Source organism: Embiotoca jacksoni, unplaced genomic scaffold (genome assembly GCF_022577435.1).
Source record: "Embiotoca jacksoni isolate LCO1_2020_lvr unplaced genomic scaffold, fEmbJac1.0.p SCAF_4, whole genome shotgun sequence".
Taxonomy (NCBI): domain Eukaryota; kingdom Metazoa; phylum Chordata; class Actinopteri; family Embiotocidae; genus Embiotoca; species Embiotoca jacksoni.
This window is the reverse complement of record NW_027185392.1, coordinates 19070686-19094758: the sequence shown is the minus strand read 5'-3', so window position 1 is coordinate 19094758 and position 24073 is coordinate 19070686. Positions and strand designations below refer to the sequence as shown.

Genomic DNA, 24073 nt, shown 5'->3' with positions numbered 1-24073 from the left:
GAATATGTGTTTACATGCAAGTGATCGGAGGATGATCTCAGTTAAATAACTGAGTGAATCACATTTGTTTTACAAAGTACTTTTGTTGTGGTGGATTAATCGTTGAGGATTAAGTCATGTGACTAAATTTACGCAGTGCCTACCTACAAATGACATAACATAATGTGACTCAGACAGTCAAAGATACTGTCCTCGAAAATTAAAAACAGCTAAAACTAAAACAAAAATCACGTGAAATTCTCGTAATAAAACAACATAAAGATACGAGAAGCTCGGGGCCTGTAGTGGTCTTCACTCTGCATGACGGTGAGCCAACCGCATGTCTGCAGTGAAGCGGACAAAGCCCAGTCGCCTCCTGACTCGCAAAAGCAGAGTATAAATATGTCACGCTAAAAACAATGGACTGTGTGAAATGAAATAGCAAACACATGCTAAGTATGAGACTAAAAATGACAGTTTCCCCTTCTGTCTCTGTCTCACTCCAGCTGCATGCTTGACCTCATCTCTTTCTCATCTCTGTGCCTTAATATGTTTTTAATATTGAAATTGATTTTGCCAAAATATATTCTCACAACTGTGCACTCACACACCCAAACACATAAGTGGACCATGACTAGTCAAATCTGGAACAAATTAATAACACCATGTGTGACAGCCTGTCTCCTCCTCTTATTTGAGACTTCAGTAACCCTCCTTCTTCTTCAAGCTTTCATCAGCTGTCTGATACTGATCTGATCTGCATCAGGTATTTTCTTACCCGCTGTTTTTTTCCTTTCCACCAGCCCTCCTTACCCTCTGCCTCTTTTTCAACTGTTTCAGTCGACTTCTGTTACTCTATCCCGCTCTCTCTCTGCTTTTGGTGCGTCAACTGGAATAGCTGTAAACCCGCTGAGAGTTATGAACGGACAACCCTTTGTCTACAGCAGAAGTATTTTAGATCTTTAACCTCCATGTGGAGGTCAGAGGTCAAAGGTCAGGGTAAGGACAGGGATCCAGTGTCTGCTTCAAGGTTACAACAGGTGACTCATGGTATGCTGTAAAAAAAAAAAAAAAGACTCTACTGATAAAAGCAGTATGACTGTTAGCATGCTAGAACACAATGACAATGAACCTGGCTACTCCCCATTGGCTTTGGTGTTGGTGCAGAGATAATTATATGTCATGTCGTCAAACAAACTGGATTCTAATCCATCTTCATCTGACGGTGACCTCTCCAGCTTAGTGTTTTGGCCTCTGTATCGGCGCCAGCAATGCCTCGGTGCGTTCATGTCGCACTCAGGTATGGCAGAGATGCCTGCTATGCTTCTGCTGCTATGATGAAAATGCACAGTGGCATCTAGGTGTGCTAATTGTGTATTTGTATTTGTACACTCTTGCATACAGAAAGTGAAGATATTTTGGCTTGTCTTCGCTTCTTTAAAGTACTGTTTGATTGTTATGAGGCCTAGTTTTAGGGTCAAGGTATTAAACTCTTTGGGCGATTTGTTGTTAACAATCAGACGTTTTTGCATTTTTAAAGCTGAAATATTTTGATTAAACTCTAAGCCATTTGATTTATGTAACTACCATCACTGATAATTGCTGCATTCCATTTTGCTGTTTGGGCGCTGGTGTTGTGCCTGCTGGCTGTCTGGCACACCGAAATGAGACACGGCCCTCGGCAATGTTGTACGGGAAGATTGTGTTTACGAAGTGAAGCTGAAAGTTCAAGCAAACATGGTGTTTGTTGTGTTAAATTACTACATAGTCTCAGTTCCATTACAGAAAGGTAAGGTAAAGGATACTTATAAGCCTCGTCATAGTTTAATATGCACCTCATGAAGAAGGAGAGACATTTATTGGTATTGAACCTTGGAACATATAAATTGCACCTTTGACTGCTACGTTTTGGTGCACATCCAATGAATTGCTTCTTTCAAGTTATTGGGTTCTTCTTTTTTTTATCTTTTAAATTAAAATGTGCTCACTGCAGTACAGGGTTGTTTGTCTTTGTTGTTAAAGCCATTATGTCAATAGATGCTCATTGAAATGCAGTTGCTCAAATATTAGAAAATAAACGCCTTGAGATAAACATTTGGTGGCGCTAATTTTCTACTCATTTGCCACTAAATCAGAGCTGCTGAAGGAAACGCAAATAGATGAAGTCATTATAAGAGCACCAGTCAAACATTGAACAGTGGAAAACATCATGGGAATAGTAAAGGAACTATAATCTTTTAGTTTTATCCAGTATTGTTTTTTTCTTTTTTTACAAATGATAGAAAACAATTCTTACAGTTACACAAAATTATTGTGGTCAGCTTAAATAATTGCAAACAGGTGATTATGTAATACCTTCGACAGACCTAATCACAGTACCTATAAGATGTAGTTTTTGTTGTACACAAATGAAGCACAGGCAGAGTCCAGCTTCAATGAGCTGCTTCATTCATGCTACACCTTCAGGGGTTCACTCCTCAGCTGTTTGCCTTCCAGCTGACTCATACCGTTCAATCATAGTTATACAAATGTATACAACTGTCAACTTTTGGTGCTGGTGTTAGTTGTTGGTTTGTTAAGGGGGAATTTGTTCTCAAAGCTGAATCCTTATTGTGGTTTGGACACTTTGACCGCTCCTCAAACTGTTTAACCAACAGCTGCAAATGGTCAAATCCTTAATTTCTCGAGATTCAGAACAGACAGAACGAGAACAGATTCATATAGAATGAATGTTGAACCCTGCAAATGTCAAAGGCAATGTTCAGACTGCAGGCAAGTTGGATTTTGAATCTCAAATCAGATCTTAAGGACAGACTGTACACACAATTATTTGCAAGTAAGTAGATCTGATTTGGTGTCTCCAGACCCATCTGCATGTGTTGCTGTGGTAACGATGTACTCGCAGCTATACGCCGGCGAGGCGGCTTTCCAACACAGAAGCTGCAGGAACAGAAGTGACGGCGGACAGTTTATTTTAGCTTCTGTCCACAGACTGTTGTTCTTGTTCTGCTAGTGGTAGCATAGATTCTGCTTACTCTGTCTTTCTTAAAATAACGTCACTGCGTGTCACGTAGCGAGTGACGCAAGAAGTCCGTCTGAACCAGCAGAGCGCCTGGACTGAGACGCATTTTTAGAAATCCGATTGGAATCGCATTTCAAAACTCCAAATGTGGTTTGGATCCACATTGCAAAGATCGCATTTCATGTGCTTTTTTTGTAACATTGTGATTTGGAATACTTGCAGTTAGTTTATGGCTTCACTCTGCTTCATGCACATTAATGTTTAATCGACCTTCTTCCGAGAAGGAAGAAGACTTTCTGTAAGGTATTTTTAAAGAGACTATATATCTGCAAAATTAAAATCCAAAGGACAGTTTTTTGAAGCATAACAAAATGTGGTGGTGGCACATTGCTTTTCATGTTTTGTACTATGAATGTATATTAAAGGATCATGTCAGCACACACTCAAACCAGGAAATGATTTTGTCCAAATGAAATTCAGTCAATATTTAACAGATAGATCAAAGTATGTAAACACAGAGAATTGAACCACAGACAAACTTCTGTTTCCCCAACAAGAGGAATTAACCAACTGCTGGTGTTTTTTTGTGGTACAGTTGGCCACACCCCTCCATTCAGGATGACTTTCGGTGACACTGGTTTTTCCACCGAGGTAATACAAGTACAAATGCCAGCGTTAAGGCTCCACAACTACAGCAGCAACACAGTCACGAATGTGAAGGCTGCGTGTCGGCGTTTGTGCGTATGCGTCTTCACGCTTCAGTGGCTCCCAGCCCGTCCTGTCTGTCAACAGTTGTGAATTAGCATGTCACCTGCAGTCGGCCTCACACAGGTGTGCCAGCACGCAACCGGCAACAGACACAACCCTGTCAAACACATCGAATGTCTTTTTTTTTTTTTTCGCTTCGTATTCTCCTTATTGATTGTACAAATTTGTTAAACTCTCCCAGGGAAGTTACAAATCCTCCATATGCTTTAAGGTGGTGTGTACATTTCAAAGTCCTCACAGCAAAATACAGATCCATTTATTTTCTGAAATTGTTGCAGTTAGTACACAGAGTCAGGCATATAACCTAAGGCTACTTCGCCCTACAAGTTGTACCCATTTCTTAATTGTTATTCTCAAATTCTAAGTATATATTAAACTACTCCTCCGCGTTAGCTTGGGTTGATTTTTTTTGATACACTGGCTTGTCACCCGGAAGCAGTGAAGCCTATTATTAGTCTCTCATTCAACCGCCTCAGATCTGTCAGTTCTTGGCCTGCCATCACTTGTCGCTTATCTTAATGAACTGTTCACATCTGGGAACGGCATCTCCTCTCGAGCTGAGATACTGACAGAAGCCACAGCAGCAATAAATGCAGCAGCGACGGTTCACTGAGGTTTTAATTGGCACTGTTTTCAATGCAATAACCTTCCCTGCACTTTCTTTTCTAGCCACAGCTTTCCATCATTCTCAGATTTAATGTCAGATACACTTCCCTCGTCACTGTTCTTTATCCTTTAATTTCCTGCCACCATCCATTCCTCCTCCCCCAGGCCTGATTAGTGACTGATGATCACCTGTGGGACTCTTACCCAACAGGGGCCTCTTCGTGCTTGTTAAGCCCAGCTGTCAGTCACCAGACTCTGGCCTGTGGCAGGGTACAGGTTGGGCTGGACTGTGGGGGATGAGTGGCGGTGGTACACGCTTCCCCTCCAGGTTTGTACAAGTCTAGACAGATACAGCACTATCACAGCTTATCTGTTCTTTAACAAACAGCAGGCCCGGTTCTGAGCGATTCTTTTTTCTTTTTGTTATTAGTTTCAAAATGAAAATTGTGAGACATCTATGTTTGAGATTTGGTTGTCAAAGAGGGAAGTCATGTAACAGGGAGGAAATCTGAACTCAATAAGCAACAAGAATTTAAGTGAGGTCAATTTTTTTGGACCAGATGTCTTCCCTTTACAAAAAAAGCCGAGGGAACATTGAATAATCAGCTTTAAAGCTGACAGAAATTTACAATGTTTACTTGTTGTAATTACTCTCAGCTTTCCGCTCAGTTTAATATCTGAATTCCTGTTTAACAATCCAAACTGTAATGCTACTCACAATAAAATACACACTTTATCTGCCTTCTTTCACTCCACACTCACTTCCACAGTAGTTTTATTTGGATACTTTGTATTATATGGATCATTTATTCTCTCTTTGATCCCCCAACCCCTCTGATTTATTGCTAATGGTAGAAAGCAATGAGTAAACTTATCTAATGCTCTTAATTTCAATAACGTACGTAATGTAACGTAACTTGCGTACGTTATGTTACTTACATGATTAACGCACTTATTTGAACCCAAACCATTAGGTTCGGTTCCTAAACCTAATGCAGCTTGTGCATTTGTCTGAGACGCCATCAGGCTTTGTTGGACAGTCACGTGACCTGGACGTGGGTCAATAGAAAATAGTACACCAAGAAAAATGTAGGCATCTTACGATGTCTGAGCTGCTATTGTGAAACTAACACATTTTGTGCTACGGAACAACGTATCTATTCCACATTTTGATGTGACAATACACATACAGTACATATCAGATCAGGTACCAGATTTCATTTACTGAATGACTTCCTTAACTGTCATACTCAGCTGCTGTGGCTGCCTTTTGTTGTTGTTGTTGTTGTCACACTTTGGATAAATACGTGTATCTGCAGTTAAAGGTTATGATAATATGCATGCTTTGTGGATGTTTTTAGCTCACCTCAATACAAATGTGTTCACTGTGAATTTGTATCACAGTTTATAATTTTCCTGCAGAGCAAAGCAGAACATTAAATGTGTGTCTATAAATGTGCTCTGAAGTTATTTCAGACTTCACCACAGCTACAAACTGCATGCTGCAGTGCTGTTAGCAGAGCCTGGTATTATCATGTGACTTCAGCCTTCACCAAAACCTACTAAGTAATTTGCGCTGGACATTTGTGAGCACGGCAGACTCGCACCGGAAAAATCAGCAACAAGCAGCGTTGTTATTCACAATCACACATCTCCAGATCAAATCTGTCCCGTGCAAACATGACTTTACACTTTAATGAAGGCTGCATTTCCTACACCGACTTAATGCCGCACACGCACACGCACACGCACACACGCACACACACACACGCACACACACACGCACACACGCACACACACACACACACACACGCACACACACACACACGCACACACACACACACACACACACACACGCACACACACACGCACACACACACACACACACAAACTGAGCAGGCCCAAAGACCTCTGCCAACCGTCCCCTGCAGCTGGATCACCTCATTAACCCAGTGTTAGGTCAGGGAGTGTGGACGGATTTACTGCTGAGAGACTTCTATAGGACCTGCCAGTAGGGACACACACACACACACACACACACACACATACACACACACACACACACACACACACACACACACACACACACACACACACAATTGTAATTGAGTTATAATTGGGAAATGAGTTCAGCCTCTGAAAACAGGGAAAACAGAACAATTCCCTGAAATGAGGCACAAATAGTAAATGTTTGTGTCCAACTGAATCCCTGAAGAAGGATGTTGTTTTGGCATGTGCGTGGGATGGGTGTTTACTTTGTCACTTATCTATTTACTTTAAGCCCTGACAGATCCTTTAAAGTAAACACACACACACACACACACATACACACACACACACACATGCACACACACTCATTCTTGTCACTGCTGAAAGGGGAATCAATTAGTGCAAACTGAACTGTGTGTACTGTGTGTTTGTTTGGCTTGGTTAAAGCCACTGACCTTGTCTGGTTCATGACCCAGAAACAAAGGCTGCATTTTAAGCAGGAACAAGAAGAAAAAAAAAAAGCGGATTTTGAACTCTCTGTGGTGCCGTTCAGAGCCACGTCGGGCCGTCTGCTCCGTCAAATTTAAAAGACCAGACCTATTCCCTGTCATTATTTTCACAGTGGGAAAGCAGCTACAGACACGTAAAATGTGTCCTGGGAGGGCGACGCTGCTGAGAAACCCTTTGTGTCTTCAAGAGGGGAGACATGGAACTAATTTTACTTTGGACAAAGTTTGTCCTGTATCAGCTCAGCGTGTTGCCAGAGCAAAAAAGAAAGAAAAAAGGTTTCACACCGCAGTCATGAAAAGTTTGTGCAGCACTTTCTACTTTGGTGAAGAAAACTCTTTCACAATAGCAAACCGTTACTGACAAAGAATTCCTAAAGCTCCGAATTCGTTCCGAGACCACAGCTGATGTTTAACCGAATACTGATTTCAGACCACTGATGACATCACACAGAAACACACATACATACATCAGTGCTTATCTCCCCAACAGACCATTAATCACACCAGAGACCAGGCTCTCTCACTCTGTTTGCACTCTCTCCACTATCAGCAGTGACTGATATTAAACTCACAAATCCTCTACTTGAAAAAAAGAAGCCATCTTCAAACTCCCAATCGCCATAATTCACTGTTACTCTGTAACTGTCACATGGCAGGAAAAACTACTCAAGTTGCCCTCCGAGGTCAAAGGTCATGTTAGCACTATTTCTTGCTCCTTCTGTTTGTTTTCTTTTTTAGATGGAATGGGATGAATTTTCAGCTGCGAACGATACAAAGTGCAAAGAGGCTGTTAGTGTGAAGCAGACGCGCAAAACAAGACAGTCACTTTTTATGAGCATGTCATTTTTGGAAGGCAGTACGAAGGAGCAACCGCTGTGTGGAAAACTATTCTTGTTAAACATTAAGAGTTTGTTTGGCTGAATTATTTGATGTCCAGAGACGATCTCAAAGATCTGGATCTGGGCTGATCAAAGCATTTTTAACCAGATAGTATCGGCTATCCTAAGCTATGTTCAGCCCCAATCCTTTGTTTTTACATCAACTGTCATAAACAGAGAGTACAGTTTGTGGCAGGAGGCAGAAGTGTGCTCTGACATGTCTGTGAACTGATATATGAGAAAAATAAGTTTGCGCCTGAAGGAAAGAGTGTTTCATTGATGCACACATCACCCATTTCTCCACATGCGGGTTGGGCTGCTACCGTGAGCTGCCACTTGTAATGTCTACAATGCAAGCAGTTTGCAAGGCGTTAGTAACAGAGCTGCGTTAAATACTACTAATGTGCTAAAGCACCTAAGAAGTAAACACAATGAAATACACTCAGTTCACAAAGGTAACTGTGATAAAATGGAATTGAGATTTGTATTTGTTGTGAATGTTAAAGTTACGCTATTTAACCACCTCGAAGTAGAATTGTGAAAATAACGTTCATCATCTGTATGTTCTGACGAGATGTAGTAATAAGTGGAAATGATAAGAGCTACTTAAAAAGTACATACATGGTTAATTAGTAAAAAAAAAAAAAATACAAAAACTTTAAACCAGCGCTGCACTACATGGAATTGTGATAAAAAAAAATTAAAAAAATGTTGTTGTTTACGTATTTAGTTTAAAAAAAAAAAAGGAAGGCTCAGAGGATTTTTTTTTTTTTTGCTTAATGCATTATAGATGTATTCAGTTTTCAAGCATGTATTGGTTTGAATTTCATAGTTTTTATGAACTTGAAGTGTGCACTGTGCACCTGGATTATGGAGGAAAACTCAAGTATTGGAATCGGACTCGCTATTGGCAAATAAAAAATATTAAATGACTCAGAGGTCGGCGGCACAAAACTTGAATCGGACATTCCTCCTTATTTATGAAAAAATGTTTTGGTTGCAGTTTGTATTTCTGATAAAGCAACTGTTCAAAGAGCATTTCTTGTAGTCACATAGTTTAGCCAAACCAAGACTGGAGTGTTTTGTGCGTGGAACACCAACAGGACAGAAACAGACTTGGTAGGATTTAACTGGACGTTTGGATCACAAAATCCAAAAGTTCAAGTAAAGAAACAGTCAATATACTGTAAAGTCGTTTGTCCAAGCTAAAACTATGAACACTGCAGCCAGTCACATGACATTGCTGTGAAATAGCAGGCAACATTGGAGCTATTGGAGGATGCCGAACAAGATGTCAAAACTTCCATGCACTTCAGAACTTAAGTTTTAAAAGCCTGATCGAATGCTTCTTTTAGATCACAAACATGTCAGTCCACATGTTGGCAGTTAAATCGCGAGTCTCGCTGCAAACTGTGTGGTGGAACTGGAATCCGAGGAGGGGAAATGTGAAGGAAGGGGCGACGACACGCTCCACTGCAGACCAGGCGCTGACACACGACTCTGAAAAGAAAAGAAAAACGCCTCGAGGCTTGTGGGGATGTTTGGAGAGGGAATGGGGAGAAAAATGTGAATACAGACATGCATTCCAACACACACACACTCCCACAGAAGCCACAAGTGAACTGATTTGATTTGCCACTTATAGCATAAATAACACTTCCCTGTTCAGAATATAAAATGACTTGGTTGCTTATTATATGCTGGTTATTTTTACTTATGAATGTTCATTAAACTACAAAGAAACGGATTGCAGCGGGGGTCAGACATTTATAATAGCCACCAAAATGTTACCAAATAGTTTTATAAACCTTACGTAAACAGTTTGAACCTTTGAAGTATCTGAAATCAGTTTCATAGAAGTTGAAATGGGGCAGTGAAAGCGATGCATGCTTGTTTTAGATTCCTTTGTAGATAGTATCTGTCTTTTAAATTTTCATGGGAAGATATGTGAGTGTTGTAACTAGTCGAGGGACGAACTGAGGCTCCGCTCAACAACAAACAGGACAACCAAACACGGGGTGAGTTTCTGTGCATGCGCAAGTTTGGCTGATTTTCCTCACATTAGCTTGGGCAGCTGTGAGTTAACACCCATAACCGTATGCATACCTGCATGTGGAGAAATGAAGATGTGTGTATTAATTAAACACGCTTTCCTTGAGGCACAAACTTGTTTTTGTCATAGATTAGTCAAAGCCCGACCTCAGAAGAGAACTTCAATCATACCTCAAAACCTGAATTTTGTTTTATAACACAGTAATGAGTAAAGATACTGTATCTCATTTGAGCAAAAGGAGCCCAACCCCATCGCTTCACACCTGAACTGTCTTCCTAGAAATCCTTTCATCTCACTGCTGCGATTCCAAAATGAGTTCAAGTTCACTGGATACATTTAGCAAATGTTTGGTCCAACTTGTCTTATTTTAAATCAAGATTACATAAATTCAATTGTAGTGACAACCCACCGTGACGTCACCCGTTGGTTTGTGTTTCTGAAGACTTGAGTCTGACACATCGTCTGTCGCCAGCTTACGTTGGCTAATTTTAGTTACAAAATTTGGGTTAATATCCCTGCTGTGTAAACGAGATTAATGAAACTGTTCATTTTTAGTTTGGCTAATGTTACACTTCATTTTATAATGCAAAAGAGCTCATATTTGTTGTAGTACAAGCTAATTTTATGTATTTTTTGGCTGCAACCAGACTGAAACCCAACGACTTGTTTGTGCACTGGACCAACTATTGTTTACCATTCATAAAATACCAGCAAAAAAAAGAAAAAAGAATAACAACAAAACACTTGCACAATGTTGTAGAATGTCCATTAACCCAGATGAGAAATCAAGGCAGCTGTTTTCAAATCAACACATACTGTTTTAAAATGAAACCGAATGGTAAACAATGCTTTCTGTTGTACCCCTTAGCCGTCCTCTCGATCCTCTTTGGACTAGTTTTATTCTGGCATTTTGGACATCGCCATCTTAGTTTTTTGGAGCCAAAAGTGACATATTTGCACAAGCTGGGTAGGAATGAGGAGTGGATGTGATTGAAAACACCCCCGAACATATCTCTCTTTATGGACTAATATCTAATTAATGATGGGATTATTTTCCGAACAACCGCCAGAACAATGATCAGAGAGAGTGAATTAAAATAATGACACCAGAATGACTTGTGGAAAAAATGTATGGACTTTGTGTTTAATCAGAACTTGACTCTTTTTGAATTGTAGTCTGAGGGAACCAGGTTTTCTTAAGCCAGCCCCTAGTGGCTCTAAGTGATATTGCACTGGTATTGGTTTTTAGACCCGGAGATAACATCCAAAGTAAATCTCAGTGTCGGCTCAAGTTGTTGTGGCCTGAGTTCATGTGGTTTCCACTCAGCTCTGCATATGGAAATGTTGCTTTTCTGAGGGTTTAATAAGAACATGGAGTTACTAAAACTACAGTGTGTGTGCGTGCGGTTGGAACAAAGAACTAGCCTCTATAGATTCAGCTGTTCTTCAAGCTGCCAATGATAAAAATACTGTGTTTGTTTCAATATGTCTGAGTCAACTTGCAGTTTTTACTTCATGCGCACTGTTGTTTGCTTACTCAGCTGGCCAGCATGCCAATCCTGATGTGTTATCATTTCCAGCTGACAGACTAAACTCAATTTAAAGGAGTGAAGGCGTCCGATATGAACATTTTTGGTCAATGTTAGAATAGTTTCAGTTGTTTTACATGACAATTTTTGTATTGAAAAAAAAAAAATAGCTTTGTCTCTGTATCAGTGAGAAGAGCCACTGATTTGAGGTGGGAGGAGTTCAGTAGGAAAAACATGAAGTCACGTACTTTCATACACCGATCACTTCAATCACTTTAACATTTGAATCCCAGCCTTCTGCAGTGCTGCAAACTTAACAGCGATCTCACAAGAGCTGGTAACTTAAATCCCTTTAAGAACTAAAAGAAAAACGACTTTGTGTTTTTTTTGCACAGAACTCATCTGTCTTATCGAGTCACAAATATTTCTCAGTGAAACTTTCAGGCAGGTCCGTACTGCAGAGAGAGCAAACATTTTTTGCTAATCATAAAGCTAGTTTGAGACTAGCAATTTTAGCTTGACTTTTTCATAATCATAAACGTCTTAAAAAATATATATTGTATTTATGTTTATTGTAGCTATGTTGTGAAATTAGGGCTATGCAAATTTGCATCTAAAGCGATCTAACATTGGTCGAACAGGCTTTGGCAACTGTTGGTGGCAGATTGGATCAGCTGGACGGGTCAGCTCTCCATAACCACAACCTTAACCCTCCTACAATGTAACAATCAATAACAGGCGGAGCGTCCCTGCCACTGATACAATCTAACACCACGTTGTATCGAATTGGCTGATTTCCATTGAAAATAGTTCAATAGTGAAGGCCAGAAGTCTCTGACCTGACTAACAACCCAATCAAGACTCAACACAGATATAGTGAGTTTACTCTGCCTGTGAAATCGCTCCATCAGTCCATTCTACATCAATTTGTCTAATACGTCCCATGTGTTGTAGTGAGAGCGGTCTGGTGTGTCTTGGCCTCGTCGGAGATACGTAGGAGTAACGTTTCAGCAGTCGGCTGACCTGCTGACTGCTTGTTTTGGACTTGCATCGGTCTGTCTGTGTTTATGGAGTGTCTTGCTTTAGCCACAGCTAATGTACCGGTACATTATGACAGACACAAATAAATACACGCTGTCTTCTCTCTAGAACTTTAAAAGAGAGCCTGGCAGGTGTCTTAGGTCAACTTTTAGTTAGTGAAACCTGAAACTTAATAAATCCAACCTTCTTTCTTGATTTTCCGTTGCTTGATTGTTGACTTTTATGCATGCTGTCTGTGTTTGCTGCCTTTCTACACACACACACACACACACACACACACACACACACACACACACACACACACACACACACACACACACACACACACATACACACACATACACACACACACACACACACTTGTACAATCGCTCCTCTTTCTGCCAGGGTGCATTAAAGCTGCTGCAGCCCAACTTTTGATCCCCTTTCCATCTCTTTGAAGTGGCATTTGGTTCTCATATGTGAACAAGATGTCCAAATTAAAAATACCACAGGCTCGCCCACAGCCACAGTTTGTTACGCTGGGTTCAGCGGGACAACGATGTGTAAAGTGCCGAGTCAAATGCCAACGATTCATCTGGGTCGGATGAGACGGCACTCAGACACTAAGACAGCCGGAGGGAATCGTTTCAAATAAAGTTTGATGACCATTTTTCACCAGAAAAACTTTCACAATTTGTCAGTTAGTAACTATCTTTTGCACTTTTAACCCAAAAATTCAGTCGTCTGCTGGGGACAGGAACACACTAAAAAGTTGTTTGTTTTAATCATAAAAATATCAGATTTTGTTGACTGGAATTCTTCACACTGCTAACACGCCATGTGAGAATGAAGAGGAACAATCAACACCTCGTTGACTCAAAGCAACAACTTTATTGTGTCAAAGCTGAAAGAAGGTTTTTTTGGGGGGGAACAATGTTTGCTTGGTATAAATACTCTCAGCTTTCTGCCCATTTTCATATTTGAATTACTGTTTAACAACAAAACAAACTGCAGTGTCACTCACAATCAAATACACCATGTTTTGTTTTCCTTTTTATTACAGCATGAGACAAACTGTTTAATTTGCAGAAACATTCACATTTACAATAGTTTTATTTTGATACTTTTGTATTATATGGATAATTTACTCTGTCCCTTTGATCTTTTGATGATTTATTGCTCATTGTTTATCCCAGCAGACACCATGACAAGTTCATCAGGGCTGCATTTTCATCATTATCTGATAAAAATAAATAAAAAAAGGTTAGTTATCTCAAGCTAATCTCAAGACACCTCTACTTTCAAAAGGCCACAGACCTTGGCAGATCTGTAATTTTGAGTCTGTTGAAAGCAGAACCTGCTCTCATTACAATAAATAAGCAAGCAACAGTTGAAAATCTTGCACAAGTCCTGTCTTGCTGGTTTAATCTGTTTGTCTTTCTTTGGTGGTCCGAGCATCATCAGACGGTGGGCTTCTGGCCAAATGGAAACATGGTGAACTCGAATGTTGTACACCGACCGTGTGGTGCTTGTCCAGTAGGGTCGATTTCTTCTTATTTAAGATCATCAGGATTGTGATGTTGAGGCTGATTCAACAGTCTCTGTGCAGCTCTCTTTCTTCTGCTTTGTCAGTTTCTCTTCCCGATCTGCGGGTTGACTAGTTCACCCTTTGACTTCCTGACCTCTTAATCCCCTGCCAGCTGCAGCGAGGCCCCCAAGGAGGACTACACGATTGTGTGTGCATACGTGTGTGAATGTGTGTGTGAGAGTTGGAGAGGAAAAACTGCTTATGCAAGACATGAATGTGTGCTCGTGTACAGTGGAACGTGGCACAGTGATGTGCATGGAGCAGCGGGGAAGCAATAACGTTCGTGAGTAAGTACTCCAAGTTATGTCGCTTGATCGACATCAGTACCTGAGTTACCTGTGTTTTTGTGACCACTGGCAATTTCACCATGGACATGAAACTTGAGCACAGAGCGCACAACAAATTATGTGTCAAGTTTTTGAGAGCAAAATGTAGTCGCACAGGAACAAATCCGGTGATTAGTTTGTGTTGCTGCAGGCGAGAAACTCGCACGCTGTGAGCGGGCGCTTTGTCGTGTTGGAGAACCCAAGTGCCATGGCGCCGCAGTTTAGTTTATTTGCACCAAGTGTTTTTCCTCAGAACGTCACAGTAGAACTCGGTGTTGACAGTCTGACTCTGGGGGACAAATTTACGATGCAGAACCGCACCAATATCAAAGAAAACCCGCCAGTTAGAGCTCCTGACCTGACGCACCTCGCTGGGCTCACTGCTTCTTTGCTGTAGATTTTCTGAAGCATTTCAAGAATTTCTGTGGCCGATTTTCCGTGTTTGACACAAAATTTGATGTGCACTCTCTGCTCATGGTGGAATCACAAACGCACACTGACCACTGGTCACAAAAACCTGTGTAACACAGGTGCTGATGTTGATCAAGCAGCGCTCCATCAATGTGCAACAGAAACCGTCTGAACTTTTTGATCCCTGTTGTATATCTGTATTCCTGGTTAAAATCTGTGTAGTCTAGAAGTTGAATAATTGTGAGTATATTAGTGTGGCTTGGTTAGTATGCATGACACTGATCTACCAAACAGCTGTACACAATAGACTGTATTGAGGACCATGTCAGTTATATAGACAGTGTTACGACATATTTGGGTGTATATGACAAGACTGAGCAGACACACAAACAACTTTGGAACTTGTTTCAAATCCACTTGAGGCTGTTGTTCAATAGAGAGGTGACTGGTCCTGTTGTGCACAAACGCTGACCCCCTTAATTTTGTGTCAAACCTGCAGTCATGGCTGTATAGTATGCCATGACGACATAAATTGCATAACTTTAAGGAAGTAGTAACTTTAACGCACAACATGGTTCAGGTCATCATATTAACCTAAACCAACACTGTTGTCTAACCATAAACAAAGTGTTTTTTGTGTCTAAACCTAACCAGGGCACTGATTTAGGAAACACTCATGTCGGTCGGAATTGAGAGTCGGAACAAATGACGTATATGGTAATATGGGTTGGAGGACTTGTTGGACAGATGTGTGATGATAACATCTACTCATCGGTGTAGTATCAGTCAAATTGTGAAAGACAAATGAGGCTGTAGAACCAGGAGAGCCATCTCTGACCAACACTCTTCAAATACACCCATTATCTTCTCAGCATTACATTATTCTCGGGATGCTGGTTATAGTAGCTGTGCTTAATTCCCCAGTTTTCTATAATTACTTTCATCTTTTAAATCTGTTTTTTTTTTCTCAAAGTCATTGGTAAACCAATCATACCTTCTCTGCCAAAAATACATGAAATCACATATTCCTATCATATTGTAGTTAATACTGCAACAAAGTACTGATTGATTTGAAGGTCAACAGATGTTAAGACGTCTAGGTGTAGAATATATTTGCTTTTCATAGTCTAAGTGACATATTACTGTTGTTTTGACAGCTTTTAAATACTACATTTCTATGTGAAGCCGTTCTTACAGGAGCAGCATGTTCAAGTATCATCATACTGTCATTTAATGCAATTAAATTAGCAGTTTGTCTAACCTGGATGTTAAATTCATAATTACAGCTTTGACCTCATTGGTCATTTACCTGCATTATATTCACTAAAAAAAAAAAAATGTAAATGCCGAAGGTAGTTAAAAAGTAAAGAAAAAGTAAAGTAAAGAAAAATCATTAATGGTGCAAACAGGCAAACAGACTTGGAGCTGCACAATAATCAGACTAAAAGGACACATGAAACCACATGTGCACCTGAGTGCAGACACACAGAGGTCTAAAACACATTTCGCCTGAGGCCTGAGGCCACCGTGGCTCAATAATCTTTCACACGTCCTGACACATACAACGTGTTACACGCAAGCATCTACTTCTGTGCACGCGTCCATGGTAACCAACACTGCCGGTTCCCTCCCATTTGCCAAACGCCATCTCTCCTCACCTGTTGTGCCTCGGAGTTGTTCAGAATATCACAGGTCCAGACCTCGGCCCTTTGAAGTGCTTTGTGAGGCCCTGTTGGCCCCAGGCCACTGTCTACTTGCAACCTGAGTGTGTGTGTGTGTGTGTGTGTGTGTGTGTGTGTGTGTGTGTGTGTGTGTGTGTGTGTGTGTGTGTGCGTGCGTGCGTGCGTGCGTGCGTGCGTGCGTGTGTGTGTGTGCAAGGGACTGACGGCTGTTGAATGGGGATGAAAGGGTAGATGTGTGTACGGCCAGACTACTATGTGCCCTCAGGGGGAAGAAAAGGATTGGGGCTCAGAAAAAGGGAGGCTGGAAGGTGGGGTCTCCCTCATCTACCACTACACTACCCCCCCATGCAAACACACACAGCGACACACACTCGCCCTCAGGTAGGGGTGTGGCTGAGGGATGGGGGAAGCGAGGTGTTATCTTAAAGACATCAGACAGATTAGGTACCCAGTTTGAATATGAAAGCCTTCCTTTATATACGGCAGAGTCTCTTAGCTGTCACACAGCAACGAAAATACGCTTCATACTTGGCCAGTTGATTAGAAGTAGGGCAAAATATTTTTTCATGTCTCTAGAAACACAAGATTTGCTGTTTTATTAAAGGGCAAATTTCAAGGGGAAATTGTTTAATATCTAGATTTTTGTCCTTTAACACTTAATTAAGCAGTTTTTTGTGTTTGTTGTGATAAAAAATGCTTGATTTTGTGACGGATTTTCTCAAAAATTGCAATGTTTGGAATTTTTAAGTGAGTTTTGTGTGGTCAAATTGTGGGAATTAGAAAAAAAAATGTTTTAAGCATTATGATAAACAATAATATATCATCAGTTCCTGTGATACTAATCATGCTGCACATCACAGACATATTTTAGTTTAGTTTAGTCTAATCTTTTTTTAACTTAAGAGAACCACAGGGCTAAAAAAAAAAAAAAAATCCCAAAAGTGACGCAGCATTGCAAACCACATTTCCCACAAACCCTTATCACTTTATTTCTGCTTGTTCCGGTTTCCTGCGTTGCAGAGAGTTTGTTTTGGTGCTGAGAGGAGAGGAGGAGAACCGTGCTGATTGTAAATGAGGAGTTATTTGTGTTAATAAAGCGAGTTTGTCTGAAAAGAGTTCCTTTTTGCCGTAATACTTTCAGCACAGATTCTGTTGACGACATTTTTTGCGGAGAAATGGTGTGAATTTCAGAAAAATTGCAAGCTGCCGCAAATGACTGCGGAGATTGTTTGAATCTGTGTTCATTTTTACGATCGCAAGATTTCCTGGACGGACTGTTTAAGTAACATGAACTGAGGGAGAGGCAGATTTCACATTTTCCGCAGGTAATCTGACCACAGATCTACCGTTGGAGGCATCCTTCTCTCCCGGTGTCTCCTGGTACCGCAGAGGAATGTTATGAGGAGTCTATATGTGTCACGCTCTTTACCTTCCCACTGAACCGCCGTATTTATATAACACACGGTGAGGACAAGGAGGGGGGGGATGGTACTTAGACACACGCTTCATGGGTTAGTAAAGGAGTAACAACCCCTAAACCATCCCCAGGGGGTGCAGCAGGCAGGGCTGGGGCTCCAGGAAAGTAGAGGTTCCCCTCTGGTGAATGTTAAGTCTCAGCCTGTTGTTTGTTTGTTTGAGTCTAGAATTCCTCTGGTGTCAAGGAAGCTTGTAAAGATGTAATGTGAGCCTTTTTATGTTGCTGAAAACAGAAACCAAATTTAGCCATATCTTAACTGCCATCATTTAAACAAGAGTATATTCAGCAGGTCCATGTTAAAATTTGCTTTTAGCAAGATTTGGATGTAAACGTGTCAGACGGCAATAAAGAGGAGAGCCTACTGCAAGTAACTTAAACTACAGGGTTTCATACATTTCCGGGCCAATCAGTATCTTTGAACTCAGGGAGTAATCAGCAGGCCATACTATGTAACTGACACGTCCACCTCTAATACGAATTGTCCAATATGGGTATTTTCAGCTTTTCTCTGTTTTGTACAGTTGCACATGTGCTGTCTGTTTGTTGTGGACTGTAAACAAACAAATCAAATATACTACTTTGTGATAGGCATTCATTAATAAATGATTCAATATTCAAAGTGATCTTAGTTGCACCTCTCGACACTTTCCACGGTTTTGATTCACAGCACTGATTAGTTTGGAAAAATGCATTTGTCAAATCAACTGGGAGAAACTCTGAGCAGCGTCGTGACCAACGAGAGCAGAATGATTTATCGGCAGTCAAAGGCTCAATGTTGGACATTCGCTCCATCTGCACAATCCCCGCTTCCTTAAACGTTCCCAAATGAGCAGAAAAGCAGCTCACCCCCCCACACACACCTCTACCCCCACCCCCTATACATCTGCACGTCAGCAAGACGGAACGATTGTGATTTGTTTTACCTATTTTCATGTTCACTTCATGTGTTTTTATGCCTAGCTGAGGTTGAAAAAAGTAGGTTCCCTGACACGCTTGGAAAGGGAGGGTGAGGCGAGGAGTGTTTAGTTGGTTGCAATCAAGCGGCAACCAACAGTGATGTCACCCGTTGGTTTGTGAACGGTTGTTATGAGGCCTCGAGTTCGGATTTTGACCATCGTCATATTGCTAGTTCAGATCGGTTTGATTGGAAACCCGACGATACCACGTGCCGCCCAACTACTGCAGAAACGTGACTGGACCACGGGCATGTCAATCAAATTGTCATTACTGGACCTGCTTTTACATATTCTTCTTGTAATTTCCAATTGTTTAAAAACAACACTGAAACATCGCTGCTATCCACTGTTACATGCTTTCTATTAAAAAAAAAAAAAAAAAAAAAAAAGATTTCAGGGTGGGGGGCTATTTTGGGGAGGAATTAAATAAAGATTTGGACAATATTTGGAGGGAAACATACGTGGAAGGTAAAAAAAAAAAAAAAAAAAAGAAGGAAGGTCAATGAAAGAGAATACTTATAGTGGTAAAGTTTCCCCACCTAATGCCAATCCAGGAAGAAATGCACCTTCGCTAAATTTCAAGCAGGAGTGTTGTGTCTGGAGGAGTTTTTTTTTTTTAAACCATAACCAAAATATTTTCTAAACCAACCTTAACCGTACTTGCATACGTGCAGATATAGAAGACACGTGTCACTTTAAAAAGTTGTTACTGTACATTGAAAAAATGTTGCCACTGAAATGAATCCAGAGCTTTGCAGAATATATTCTATCTGGTTATGGTGCTGGTTATCACAAGGATTCGAGTGAGACTAAGGGCCTGAATTACTAAGATCTCAAATAACGGGTACTAATCTACGTGCTCCTTCTAAAATTATCAATTTTGTTTTGCACCCGTTTTGAGGGTGATTTACTAACAGTAATTGCGTTATTGAAATCAGGTGCAAATCGCTGTATTTAAATGAGGGGTTTATGTGTGTTAAAGTGATTCCAGCAATGGAAAACAGAGCGACCACAAAAGGAAAAGGAAATCTGATCCCACTGAAATTAAGACATGTTAATATAACAAGAACAAAACGATATATAGAAGATTATTAGCAAGAAAGTCAATATTGTGGGAAAACATAAAGGTGAAAAAATGGCTTAATAATAAAACATCGGCATATAAAAGAGGAGGGACGGTGGATGAGATCCTCTAACAAACACCGATCAGCAGGTCCAGATGTTTCTGTGATGAGCTGGTGAATTAGTTTCATTCAGTGCCTCGCGAGTGCTCGTGAACCTTATGAAGCTACCTGTCAATTCTGCGGGACACATTCAGGACCTGTGACAGCTCACCTTGAATAACAGGACTGGGCAGGATATCCAAGCAGCGATACGCTGGAACGATCCAGAGGCAGGACAATGCTGAGTCGTTAGAAGTTTTTTAATTGCTGGTATTGTATGGCTCCTCCTTGTTGTTCCATTCAGTTCATTCAATAACTCATGTCATCATGTCATGTCAGACGATATGTCTGACTAATTTTTCCCTCTGTAATCTCCAAAATGTTTAATGGGTGTAAAACCTCGTTCTCTACGTATTCTTTGGTTTCTCTGCGTCTCCTTCTCACCACAATAAGAGCAGTTGTCTCTCCAGATTTGCGCACCTGATTAATACGTTCCTTTCAGTCGTACTAAAATAAACACGCAATCAATTCTCCTATTTCTACCTTGAGGTTTAGTAAATATTCTATTCTATTTGCATTTCCCCTCTCAGTATTTTTGCACGTTCAAGTAGAAACGCCCAATATTACATATGCATGCAGGCAAACACGCAAAATGTGTTAAATTGCACATTTGGAAGACGCAATCCTCACTGCACGTCGTTAGTAGATCAGCTTGGACATTTTTTTGCAGGTGTTGTGGAGTTTGCACGTGATTTTACACACAAATGTTTAGTAAATCAGGCCCTAAGTGTGACATTCTGTTCCACATGAAAAGAGAAATTTAGAGAAAATATTGGGCCAGCAGCATAAAACCAAGATGGAAAACAGCTCGAAGAGAACCCAGAGCAAGTGAGCAGAAGGGTGAGGCTGAAAACAATCCTCTCTGCAGTGGTAAAAATGTCACTTCTGCACATGTCAAACACATCGAACGCACAGAACAGTAAAGGAATGACAGAAACGGCAAAAACGGTCGAGACGGCAACAGCAGGAGGACACGTTTTTGTCCCCAAGAGCCAAGGAAAACTTTGCAGGCAGCAGTGTGTAAGGACTCAAAAATAGAATAAATATATACAGCAACATGCTTGAGGAAGTCGGCTTACAAGTTTTAGAAAATAAGAACAGCCAGTTGTGTCACTGATGTTATTCCCCTATAAAAAAAAAAAAATCTACCCAAGTGGTACAGTGACCGAAATCTGACCTGGAGGGAGGTGTGTGTGTGTGTGTGTGTGTGTGTGTGTGTGTGTGTGTGTGTGTGTGTGTGTGTGTGTGTGTGTGTGTGTGTGTGCGTGTGTGTGTGTGTGCGTGGGTGTGGGTGTGTGTGGGTGTGTGGGTGGGTGGGTGTGGGTGCGTATGGGTGTGTGTGTACGGGTGGGTGGGTGTGTATGGGTGGGTGGGTGTGTACTGGTGGGTGTGTATGGGTGGGTGGGTGTGTAACATCAGAGCACCACAGGGCACACTTAAGCACCATAAGAGGAGGGGCTTTTAGTTGGTGTGGCTCATAACAACTGAAATCTGATCTACACACACACACACACACACACACACACACACACACACACACACATTATCCAATCCATGACCATCCTCTTCACCTTGTACCTTTTAACTTCCTTCATGGGGTTATTAACTCCCTGATTGGGGAGCTTTCCTCCGGGTTCCCCCCTATTTAGTTGTCATGGTGGCATGACCCAAACACTTATTAGCTGACCCTTGGGATTAGTCCAAGCTTGAAACGGGGTTGGGGGGGGGGGGGGGGGCGAGGGGGGGGGGGGGGTGCTGGTTGTTGGGGTTAAGCCTTCACCTCGAGGTGCTCGCTGCAGCATCTCGCAAAAACCTTTAATTAAATTGCTGAGACACCGAGTCAGGAATGTTTGCTTTTCTCTCCCTCTCTCCTGTATGCTCGTCAGTCCATCCCTCTGTCTCCACCTTTCTTTGCTTTTCCCATACTCATACTCCACCCTGGGTTTGTTTTACTGCCTCAGACTCCTCAAAGAGCAGACAGCGAAGGCTGCAAGCAGCAGTATGAGGTAAAGAGAGGATATCGTTGTCTAGATTTATTTGATGAACAACTCAAGTCATGCATCACAGACATTCATGTTACATGAATGTTTTACCAGTATACCATGAAGTGCAGATTTATAATGAGTCCAGGCAAAGATTTTTCATCTTTTTCAAAAGTTAGGTGAGTTACAGATGAATTGGTTTTCTTATAATACTATAACCGGATTTCACTGCTGTCCTGTCTTTATTAAGGGTTCTATTTCCTAATAAGGATAACACATGCACGTGCAAATATCCCAACCAGAGGTGCAAACTATAATTATTGTCATCAATTATCATTCTCTTGATAATCATTCAGATTAACTCTTTATTTGTGCAAATATTACAAAATAGTTAAAGTGCATATGAGAATTTTTAAAAACCAAAGTGACATCTTCAAAATGATTTGTTTTGTGTTACCAACAATCCAAAATAAAAAGTCGTTAATTTACAATATACAACAATCAAAAGCAAGAATATATCACATCTGAAGAGCCGGAAGCAGCTACTGTTTGGCCATTTTTCTTGATTCATGACCTACGTGTTATGACATTTGACTTCATTCAAATTGTCCACAAACTAATCGATCAATCCCAGCAGCTCTGTGCTGAAGAACACACCCTTCCTCACATATTTAACCACCTTATTACCATGAAGTGCAGATTTAGTGTAGTACATGTTTAAAGTTACATAATATGGTAAAGTATTAAAACCTTAAAACTGCACTAAACTACAATACTTGATCAAATGTACTTAGTTACACTCCATCACTGAATAGAGAGAAAGGTCCATCCATGTTGCCACAACCAAAAATAATTCCTTGAACTTGCTTGTTTTGTCAGATAATCGATCCAAAACCCAAAAGGATTTAAAATGCAGTGACATGAGCCCCCCCCCCCCCCCCCCCCCAAAAAAAAAAAAAAACACAATCTTACAACTGAGACACTGGAATCTGCGTTGTTCTTAGTGTTACTAGTATGATGAGAATAATCAACTATAAATCAGCAAGATGGACTAACCACAACCAATGTATGGTAAACAACTGCATACTGCTACTAAAACGTGCACATATTCACACATTGCACTACATTAACAGTACAAACACTCTCCCAGGTAGCATCACAGCAGAACACCATAAGGTCGTCGCTCTAGACTGGCAGACCGGCTGTACGTCCCGATGGGGAGAGTTCGATTTGTCCCCGGGGATCAGCGACCAATCACACCGATTAAAGTCTCCCATCTGAGGCAAAAACAAACAGCCGGAGGTGAGAGAGAAACCGTGGTGGGGCAGATAACGACCTCTAATCCGACACATTCGACACTGACACGCTCTGAAACAACGACAAAGATAACAGCTGATCCTGTTTCCACATATCTCCGCAGGGAAACACTCCTCTCAGTGTCTCCCCCTGTTCGTGCGTCTCCCTGCGCGCGTCTGGCCGGCAGATCCTGACCCGAGATACTGACCCTTGCGCCGGGCGAGGAATGTAAGGATACGCTGACAAAGTCAGTGGCCACAGGGGAGGCTTTCACATGTTAGGCAGGCTGGGTAAAGGCACCGAGGCTGGATCGATTAAAAGAGCGTCAAAATGTACATAAGAACTGATTAACTCCGGACTTCTAATCGGTATCACGGCATCCAATAGAGTTCATGCATGAGCAGGGTTTCTCTAATGGAAAAGGTTGTCAAACTAAATTTCAACTGATGAATAGAAGGGGTTAATGTGCGGCTCAGTGTGCACAAAAACCCACACTGAAAGTTTAGACATTTAAATAAAAGCGCACGAGAAGCTTACCTTGGCAAAATTAATCCAAAGTCCGCGGGAATGCACTCGCGCAGCTTCTACCCAAAACTTGTATCCACTTTCTCGGCGTGTCTCTCGATGCAAAACCTCTGCAAAAAAGTTACAAAAAAAACAAAACAAAAAAAAAAACTTTTTCCCTGCAAGGCAGCAGTTACCGTCCACACAGAGTTTGAACGGAAAGGTGTATCACCGCAGCGCTCCGCTTGGAGACACAGGTCCGCCGGCGTTCA

At 41.2% G+C, this 24073-nt stretch overlaps 1 protein-coding gene across 1 annotated transcript in view; it reads right to left on the bottom strand.

Moving 5' to 3' along the window:
• Nucleotides 1-24073, bottom strand: part of LOC138209531 (vasorin-like) — a 37260-nt gene extending 13187 nt beyond the window's left edge. The window contains exon 1 of the mRNA XM_069168183.1: nucleotides 23835-24073. The gene's annotated coding sequence lies outside the window, so the exon portion shown is untranslated. The remainder of the gene's footprint in view (nucleotides 1-23834) is intronic.